The 8,632-nt window shown below is 38.6% G+C and overlaps 1 non-coding gene across 1 annotated transcript; it reads right to left on the reverse strand.

Moving 5' to 3' along the window:
* Positions 1-3,611: 3,611 nt before the first annotated feature.
* LOC131254677 (small nucleolar RNA R71) lies at positions 3,612-3,718 on the reverse strand. The gene has a single exon (XR_009175798.1). It is a non-coding gene; the product is annotated as a small nucleolar RNA R71 (small nucleolar RNA).
* Positions 3,719-8,632: the final 4,914 nt, after the last annotated feature.

Raw genomic sequence — 8,632 nt, forward strand, 5'->3', positions numbered from 1 at the left:
GGGAGAGGGGGGTATTTATAAGCCTCCACACATTCGAAACCTCGATCTTGGTGTCAAGGCACTGATCTTTCATTGATTTTGAACATTCATGGACAACAAGTCTAGAAATCCGTTGCGCGACCCCGCGCAACTGAATTATTGGTTGCGTGGAGCTGCGCAATCAATATGAGTTATGCGGATCCGCGCAAAACCCCTTTGAAAATACTTGTTCTTCTTCATTTCCTATTTCCTTCCACTTTTCTCTTTTTAATCTTCTTTTCTTTCTATTCTTTCTTCTCATTTTTTATGCCTTAACAGTTGAACATCCAGTACACATCCCATGTACATAATCCTGCACAAGTGAACTACAATGGGGACAATGAAAACTTTTTTACTTTTTTCATTTTCCATCTTGAAATTATAGGATCCCTAACACAATGATTTTGGCCAGGATACCCCTTTACGTCAGGTTGTCAGGTTGTATAAGTAGGTCCCATGATTCAGTTATACAGACTATCTGTGTCTATCCACCAACATTCAACAATTTTTTTCAACTGAATGTGAAATTTTGGACCTCATAGTATATCTTCTAACTGTCCATTTGTAAGCCATAAAATGAAAAAAATAAGATGGTCCCAAAGAAAAAAAAAGGAAAATAAAGGAAAAGAGAAACCGTTGGCTAGATGAGCATCTACAATGCGGCCCACTAACCAACGATCTTGATCTGATGAAGGAGTTGGCCCTCATCCCCGCTGGTCATGTTGGGGAGACAGTTGAGAAGCGGTTTTCACTTATGAGGCTTGTGGTTGACAATATCAGCTTCGGAGGAATCGCCGCTGGCACTGCAAAAGATCCCTCTAGAGACGCGATCGTAGGTCGACAATCTCTCCAGAGGGCCTCCTTGTTGTCTTCGATCTACTTGTATGAGAGAGAGAGGAGGGGGCGAGCTAGGTATATTTTTTTTAAGAGTGGGAAATGAATAAATGGGAGGGAGAGCTGGGTATTTTTTTAGAGACGAGGAAATGCAAAAAAAAAAAAAAAAGAAGAGTTGGGGCTTCAGGGGTGCTCGCTTCCTGCATTTAGTGGCCGTGACAAGAAACACCGGTGATTCTTATCTTTACCAGCAATATATGTTGGCCGCCGGTAAAAAAAATGCATCAGTAATTCTCACATTTCTTGTAGTGAGAGTTTTTCAACTAGGTGCGAAAGTTGGAGTTCCACAACTATAAATAGGACTCCCTAAGATGCTCCAAGGCATCTTATAGGGTTTAATGAGTGGAGAAAAAGGGTGGAGAAGCCGTCGCCAAGAGTTTTTTTTCTTCTTCCTTAGTTGTTTTCATGTTTTTCTTAAGAGAATTTGGTCCAGTCATGTTTATGGTTGACTAAACCTCTTATATAGGGCTAAGAGGTGAAGCTTGTAGCATGATGGGATGTTTCTATTACTTTGATTCATGTTTATGTTAAACTCCATGGATTCTAATTTGATATTTAAGGAATACTTTCAGTTTTTTATGGTTTATTGTGACTCAAATTACAATAGATCTGCAATAGCTTTGAGTATCTTCTTTTCCTGATTTGAGATTGTAAAATTAGTAAGTCCTGTTGTTCACCATCGTCCCTTAGGCATCATAGGGTGATGAAATCCTTCATAATCTTCACAATTCTCCTACTTTGAGATTATGGGATTGGTAAATTCTGTTGTTTGCTATTGTCTCTTGGGTATGGTTTGGTGATGGAATCTTTACCAATTATCATGGTTCTCCTTCATTGAGAATCAGGTCAATGGAAGTTCAGATTTGGTTTTATTGATATATTTTCTAATTGGATAGGATATGGCTCAAATTCTAATTGGGTTACTTGAATCAAGCAAGAGGGCTCCCTGATCACTACAAGTGGATCCTTGGTACCCTAGTTCCCACTTTTAAATTCTTAGTTTTAATTACTTTATTCACAATTACTCTCTCAAATACTTCAGAATTAGTTTCACTTCTTCTTCTAGTTAATTTTAGAAATGTACAAGTTTCAGTCCCTGTGGATTCGACGTCGGTCTTACCAAGATTATTACTACATCGCGACCCTACACTTGGGGTTGTGAACAAGTTTTTGGCGCCGTTGCTGGCCATTGACGGTTGTGATTTCTGGATTTGATTAGTTTTAAAATTCGGTTATGATTAAGATTTATTTACTTTTTAGTTTTATGTTAGGGTTCTTTCTAATTTGTTTTTAGAAACTAAATTTTTTTTCTATTTTTAGATTTAGAAACTTTCCTATTTTATTTTTAGAAACTAACTTAGCTTTTTATTTCTAAATTTAGACACTTTCCTTTTTCGTTTTTAGAAACTAGGTTGCTTTTTTAAAAACTTTCATAATTTGTTTTTAGAAACTTTCCTTTTTCATTTTTAGAAACCAGGTTGCTTTTTTAGAAACTTTCCTATTTTATTTTTAGAAACTAACTTAGCTTTTTATTTCTAAATTTAGACACTTTCCTTTTTCGTTTTTAGAAACTAGGTTGCTTTTTTAAAAACTTTCATAATTTGTTTTTAGAAACTTTCCTTTTTCATTTTTAGAAACTAGGTTGCTTTTTTAGAACTTTTCCTAATTTATTTTTAGAAACTTTCCTAATTTATTTTTAGAAACTTTTCTTTTTCGTTTTTAGAAACTAGGTTGCTATTTTTTTTTTTTTAGAAACTTTCCTAATTTGTTTTTTAGAAACTTTCCTAATTTGTTTTTTAGAAACTTTCCCTTCTTTTTTTTTTCTTTCTTTCTTTTTTTTTTTTTCTAGAAACTTTCCTTTTTCAGTTTTAGAAACTAGTTTGTTTTTTTAGAAACTTTCCTTTTTAATTTTAGACACTAACTCATCTTTCTATTTCTATTTTTAGAAACTTTCTTATTACTTTTCTAGATACTAATTCACTTTCCTTTTTCTTTTGAAGGATCCTAACATAGAAACTTCTAATTTGATAACTTCTTTCTAATTCTTTCTCTTTCGATTTCTAGATTTCTATTTCCCTTCTTTCTTTTAGGTTTAGGTTAGATTCTGAAATTGAGGGGTAAGAGTATTTCATGCTTAAGTGGGTCTGTGATAACACTCGACGTCTCTTAAGTGAAGGAGGATTGGTTGAGGGGTTATCTATTCATCATAGGATTAGACGCCATTCGAGATCCATAGAGTTAATTGAAGTTATGGCTGCCAATCAACCGACCAATCAACCTCCAAATCCTCAACCTAGGGTTGAGGAAATCCAGGATGAGAATGAGGTGCATCAAGCACACCCTCCTCGTACTTTACGAGATTATTTACAACCGATGGGGGTGGGCACACCTTCCTATATAGTTTTTCCAGAGAATGCTGAACATATAAATATCAAGTTGGGAATGATCCAACTCCTTCCAAATTCTATGGACTTGAATCTGAAAATCAATATCTACACTTGAAAATGTTTGATGAGATAATAGCCACTTTATACTTTCCTAATGTGTCTGAGGACACGGTCAGGCTGAAACTCTTTCCCTTCTCCTTAAAAGAAAGGGCCAAGACATGGTTACACTCACTATGTCCACGATCGATTGGCAGATGGAATGACATGACAAGGGAGTTTACTAAAAAAAATTTCCCATATCATAAAACGAACACCCTCAGAAAGTCAATCATGAACTTTGCCCAAAATGAAGATGAAACATTCTTCCAATGTTGGGAGCGGTTCAAGGATCTTGTTAGTTCATGCCCACAACATGGTTTTGAAATGTGGTGCATCACAAATTTCTTTTACGATGAACTGACATCTTCCATGTGTGAATTGGTTGAGACGATGTGCAATGGGGAATTCATGAACAAAGATGTCAACGAAGTATGAGATTATTTAGACAGACTTACTAAAAACGCACAATCATGGGACATCTCTCCAAAACCCACAACTTCTAAGCCTACTCAATCAAAGGAATGGGGAGGAATGTATGCTATAAAAGAAGAAGATGACTTGAGTGTAAGGGTGGCCAATCTCGTAGGAAGAGTCGGGGCCATGGAACAATAGAAGGATAAGGCTAACAAAGAAGTTTGCTGTATTTATTCTTGCAACATACATACAATTAAAAATTGTCCAACAATACCTGCTTTTCAAGAAATTCTGAATGAGTAGTCAAATACCATGAACAACTACTACAGACCTTTCAGTGGACCCACCTCAAATACATATAACTCCAGCTGGATGAATGGACAAACTACTACTCCTCAAGGATTCCCTAACGAATTCCTAAATCAAGGAAACCTTCAAGAGGATCTAGTCTTAAAATACCTTCAAAATCAAGAGCTTTTCAGCCAGAGTGTAATGCAAGCCATTAAAGCCCTTTAAAGGCTATACAAAGGTGTGAGACAAAAATTTCGAGGGGGAGGAAGAGATCTTTTTGGCCCAACCTCTCCCTAATCGTAAACTGCAATATGAAATTAGTGAACCAAGATCTTCAAATCAAGATGTGGAACAATCTAAGTCTATCACCACTTTTAGGAGTGGTAAAATAATTGACAAATCTATTCCGATAAAGACTGAAAAGTCTAAAGACCTGGGAGAATACACGAATGATAGACCTAGTATTGCTCCACATAGATTAGAACCGAAACCTTAAGGTAAGCTGATTGCTCCATTCCTTCAATGGTTGATTGCACCAAAACCTCTATCAAACTCTTAGGATATTCTAGAGGTGCTTAAACAAGTGAAGGTCAACATCCCTCTACTGGATGCCGTTAAACAAATCCCTTCATACGCTAAATTTCTAAAAGATTTATGCACTACTAAGAGATGACAGACTATTCAACAGAGAATTTTTCTAATTGAAAAAGTGAGTGTCATCCTTAAGCAAGACATGCCACAAAAGTAGAAAGACTCCCGTAGTCCAACCATCACTTGTGTAATTGGGAACTACCGAATCGAGCATGCACTTCTTGCCTTGAGGGCGAGTGTTAATCTGATTCCTTATTCGGTTTACGAATAACTAGACCTAGGTGAATTAAAACTTACCTAGATCACATTGAAACTTGCCAATCGATCAGTTCATGTATTGAGAGGGATCATTAAGGATGTGTTAGTCTAGGTTAACAAATTCTATTATCCAGTAGATTTTATCGTCCTGGATACTCAACCCATTGTGGATATGAGCACTCAAATTCCCATAATTCTTGGTCACCCATTCCTTGTTACATCAAATGTAATAATTAATTGTAGGAATGGAGTCATAGATTTATCTTTCGAAAATATGACATTGGTGCTTAATATTTTTTTCAATATGAGCAAATAGGCAGAGGATGATGACAAAGTCCATGACATTAACATGATTGACTCATTCGTGGAAGATAGAGCGCTATTGACTCTATACTCTGACCCTCTTAGGACGCGTTTGGCCCACTCCCCTGATTTGGATGATGACATGATTAGGGAGATGGATGTCATGCTTGAAACTACACTGGTACTCGAAGTTAACAGGTGGAGGCTATAATTTGAAGATTTGCCTCAAACTAATTAATGCCTCTGCCGTCTAGCTTCAAGACACCGAAGCTTGACTTAAAATCTTTGCTCGTTGATCTTGAATAAGTTTACTTAGGTCAAGAAGAGACATACCTGGTGGCGATTTCATCCCACCTTGAGAAAAAAAAAGATAATATGCTCATTTCCACTCTCGAAAATGATAAAGGAGTTATTGGGCATATCATCACAGATCTCGATGTGGTGAATGAACTCCTTTCAACTGAATGTTTTAAAGATTTCTTGACATACTTTGTAGATTTAAATGGTCCTATGATAAAAGAAATAATGGATGCCTTGCAAAACAATATCTCAGTGGTTATTACTGACCGAGAGAACCCTTATTCTGAAGCCCCTCCTTCCATGGATCTTGAATGTTTACCATTAAGGGAGGAGGAGCTGAAAGTTGAACCGAAGCTTGAAACTTCAGAATATGTAAAGATTACATCACCTACTGAATTTCTCTAAATTTTATCTACTTGTAGTCTCTGATTCACCAGGTTGCATTAACTCTGAAACTTTCTGTCTCAGGTGAATCATATGCACTTTGGACACCTCGGGAGATTAAAGGGAAACTTTATGCTGAGGTCCAAAAATTCCTCTGGAAAATCATGCTCCAGGGCATCCGAGCTTATTGCAAAAAGGGCTTTTGGATGATCTTGTTACGAAACCTACTGAGAAATTTATCAAGATACTGGCCGGAGGAGGAACCTTGTGGCATGACTAAGTAGCTTTCCTCTGTTTTCCTAGTTAGGTTTATTACTTTCAAATAATTTAGGATTAGGATAGTTTACTTTTCACCATTTAGGATAGTTTGCTTTCCGCTGTTTAGGATAGTTTGCTTTCCACTATTTACGATAGTTTACTTTCTGTTGGTTTAATTCTTATGCTAACCCATCTTCACACGGAGACCATTCGAAAAGCCTCAAAATTTCTTCTTCATGTATGACGGTCCTACCTCAGCACTGCTACGATCCAACGACAACTGCATGTAACAGTCATGCATAAGTTTACAAAAGCTTAAAGGGTGGTGTAAGTGTGTGTGCAAGGCAAGTGCCAAGTATACAATATCAGAGTAATGCGAAAATATGCGGGTAAGTCCATGAATGCTACCAACTGTACCAAAGCTATGTGATGCAAGGCATGAATGCTACCGGCCATACCAAGGCCTTGCGATGCGAGGCCTATGTAGCCAAATGTCATATGCGAAATGCAAAGCAAGCATGTTAGTCCTCATCAAGTACACATATCAGTATAGTTCCTCTCTGGGATATCACTAGGGTCTAGTACACTCCACACTAACTGCTGCCTCCCTAGCTGCACAGCCCAATGAGCGAAATAGACCTCACTATCCGCCTGACCAATAGTCTACCAATACCTACTCAGCTCGTCGATAGCGGACTCATTTACGAATTGGTCAAACTTAGCCTAGCTTACAACCCCCTCACTCGGGCGGATAAGGCCACACCCCCTTCCAACAAACCACGACATAGTGGGAGATGCGGCCTACTGGTATTCGGCACTCGGGTGCTCGTGTATCCACTCGGTCTAGACGTTGAAGCATCTCTTGGTACCAAAAAGGTTCTGGGACTCTTACCCAAGGATATCCTAAGTGTCCACAGTGCTAGAACCAAGTATTTTCGGTATCCGATACGACCATCCACAATATGCCTATGGAGCCATGACCCTGATGTCACTAGGGCATACAATGATCATGACAAACAAATACGAGATGCATGAATCACATTGTCAAATCATGTAGTAATCCAGCGCGTACCGCATAATCATGTGGGGCACTCCGTCTCATAAGGAGTCCCATAAATGTCTCAGCCCAACTGGCTAATGCTATGATCAAACATTCCTCATATCAAGCATACATATGATGCATATGGGCATAAGTCATGGAATTATACTAAGCATGTTATATGTTGATGAACTATCCTTCCAATGAGGATGAGCTTAGACGGCCTACACATAACAAGTATGGGCCTATCAATGGGCCCTAGGGAGAGTTACAATGCGGACATTTAACCAACATTGTACTTACAATGTGGGCGTCAAACCATCATTGCCCCCAAGGCATAGCCTGCTATAAGGGTCAACACATAAACCACATTGTAAGTACATAAATAGGACCCATATGTACATAAGACCTCAACGGATGGGCCATAACTATATCCCAACGGATGGGCGTCAAATCACATTACAATGGGTCTTATGTACATCCCATTAGGCCTTGACCCATAGGCCTCCAATACGTCAAATGAGCCTCATAACTTAGGCCTCATATATATATATATATATCAAGGTAGACCTCAACGGATGGGCCATAACTACATCAAGATGGGCCTAATCATATGGGCCTCACATATATACCAAGGTAGGCCTCAACGGACGGCCATAAATACATCACAATGGGCTCTCATATGGCAAGTGGGCCACATCACTTGGGCCATATGTGTATCAAATGGGCCACACCAATGGGCCCCATATGTACATCAAATGGGCCACACTAATGGGCCCCATATATATCAAATGGGCCACACTAATGGGCCCCATGTATATCAAATGGGCCACACCCAAATATAAGTGGTGATAATGATATCCACCACTAAAATTCCCAAGGCTCACTATAATATATTTTTCCCATCCAATCTGATCATAAGGTCCCACAGACCTGAATTAAGAGGAAGACAAATTTCCTACTGACCCAAAACTTCTGCACTCCCAAGGGATTTTAATGGTAGATGTTCAATCCTCACTATGCAGTGTGGTCCACTTGATAAATTGATCTGTCTTATTTTATTTTATTTTTTAGTCTCAAGCCGTAATATGAATTTGCCAAAAGGTTGGATGGTTTGGATGCAACACATGCATCATGGTGAGTCCCATAAGGATGGATGGTGTGGAGAGAACACATCCTTGGGGGGTCCCACCGTCCAGTACTGGGGACATTGTGGGCAAAACACATACACCATAGTGGGTTCCACCGTCCACTGCCGTGGACGCTGTGAATAAAACACATACATCATTGTGGTCCCACGTGGGGCCCACCATAACATTTGTATGCCATCCAATTGGTTGATAAAGTCACACGGACCGAGATGAATAGTAAAAACAAATTTCATAATGGATTCAAA

This window comes from Magnolia sinica, chromosome 8 (assembly GCF_029962835.1).
Source record: "Magnolia sinica isolate HGM2019 chromosome 8, MsV1, whole genome shotgun sequence".
NCBI classification, from domain to species: Eukaryota; Viridiplantae; Streptophyta; class Magnoliopsida; order Magnoliales; family Magnoliaceae; genus Magnolia; species Magnolia sinica.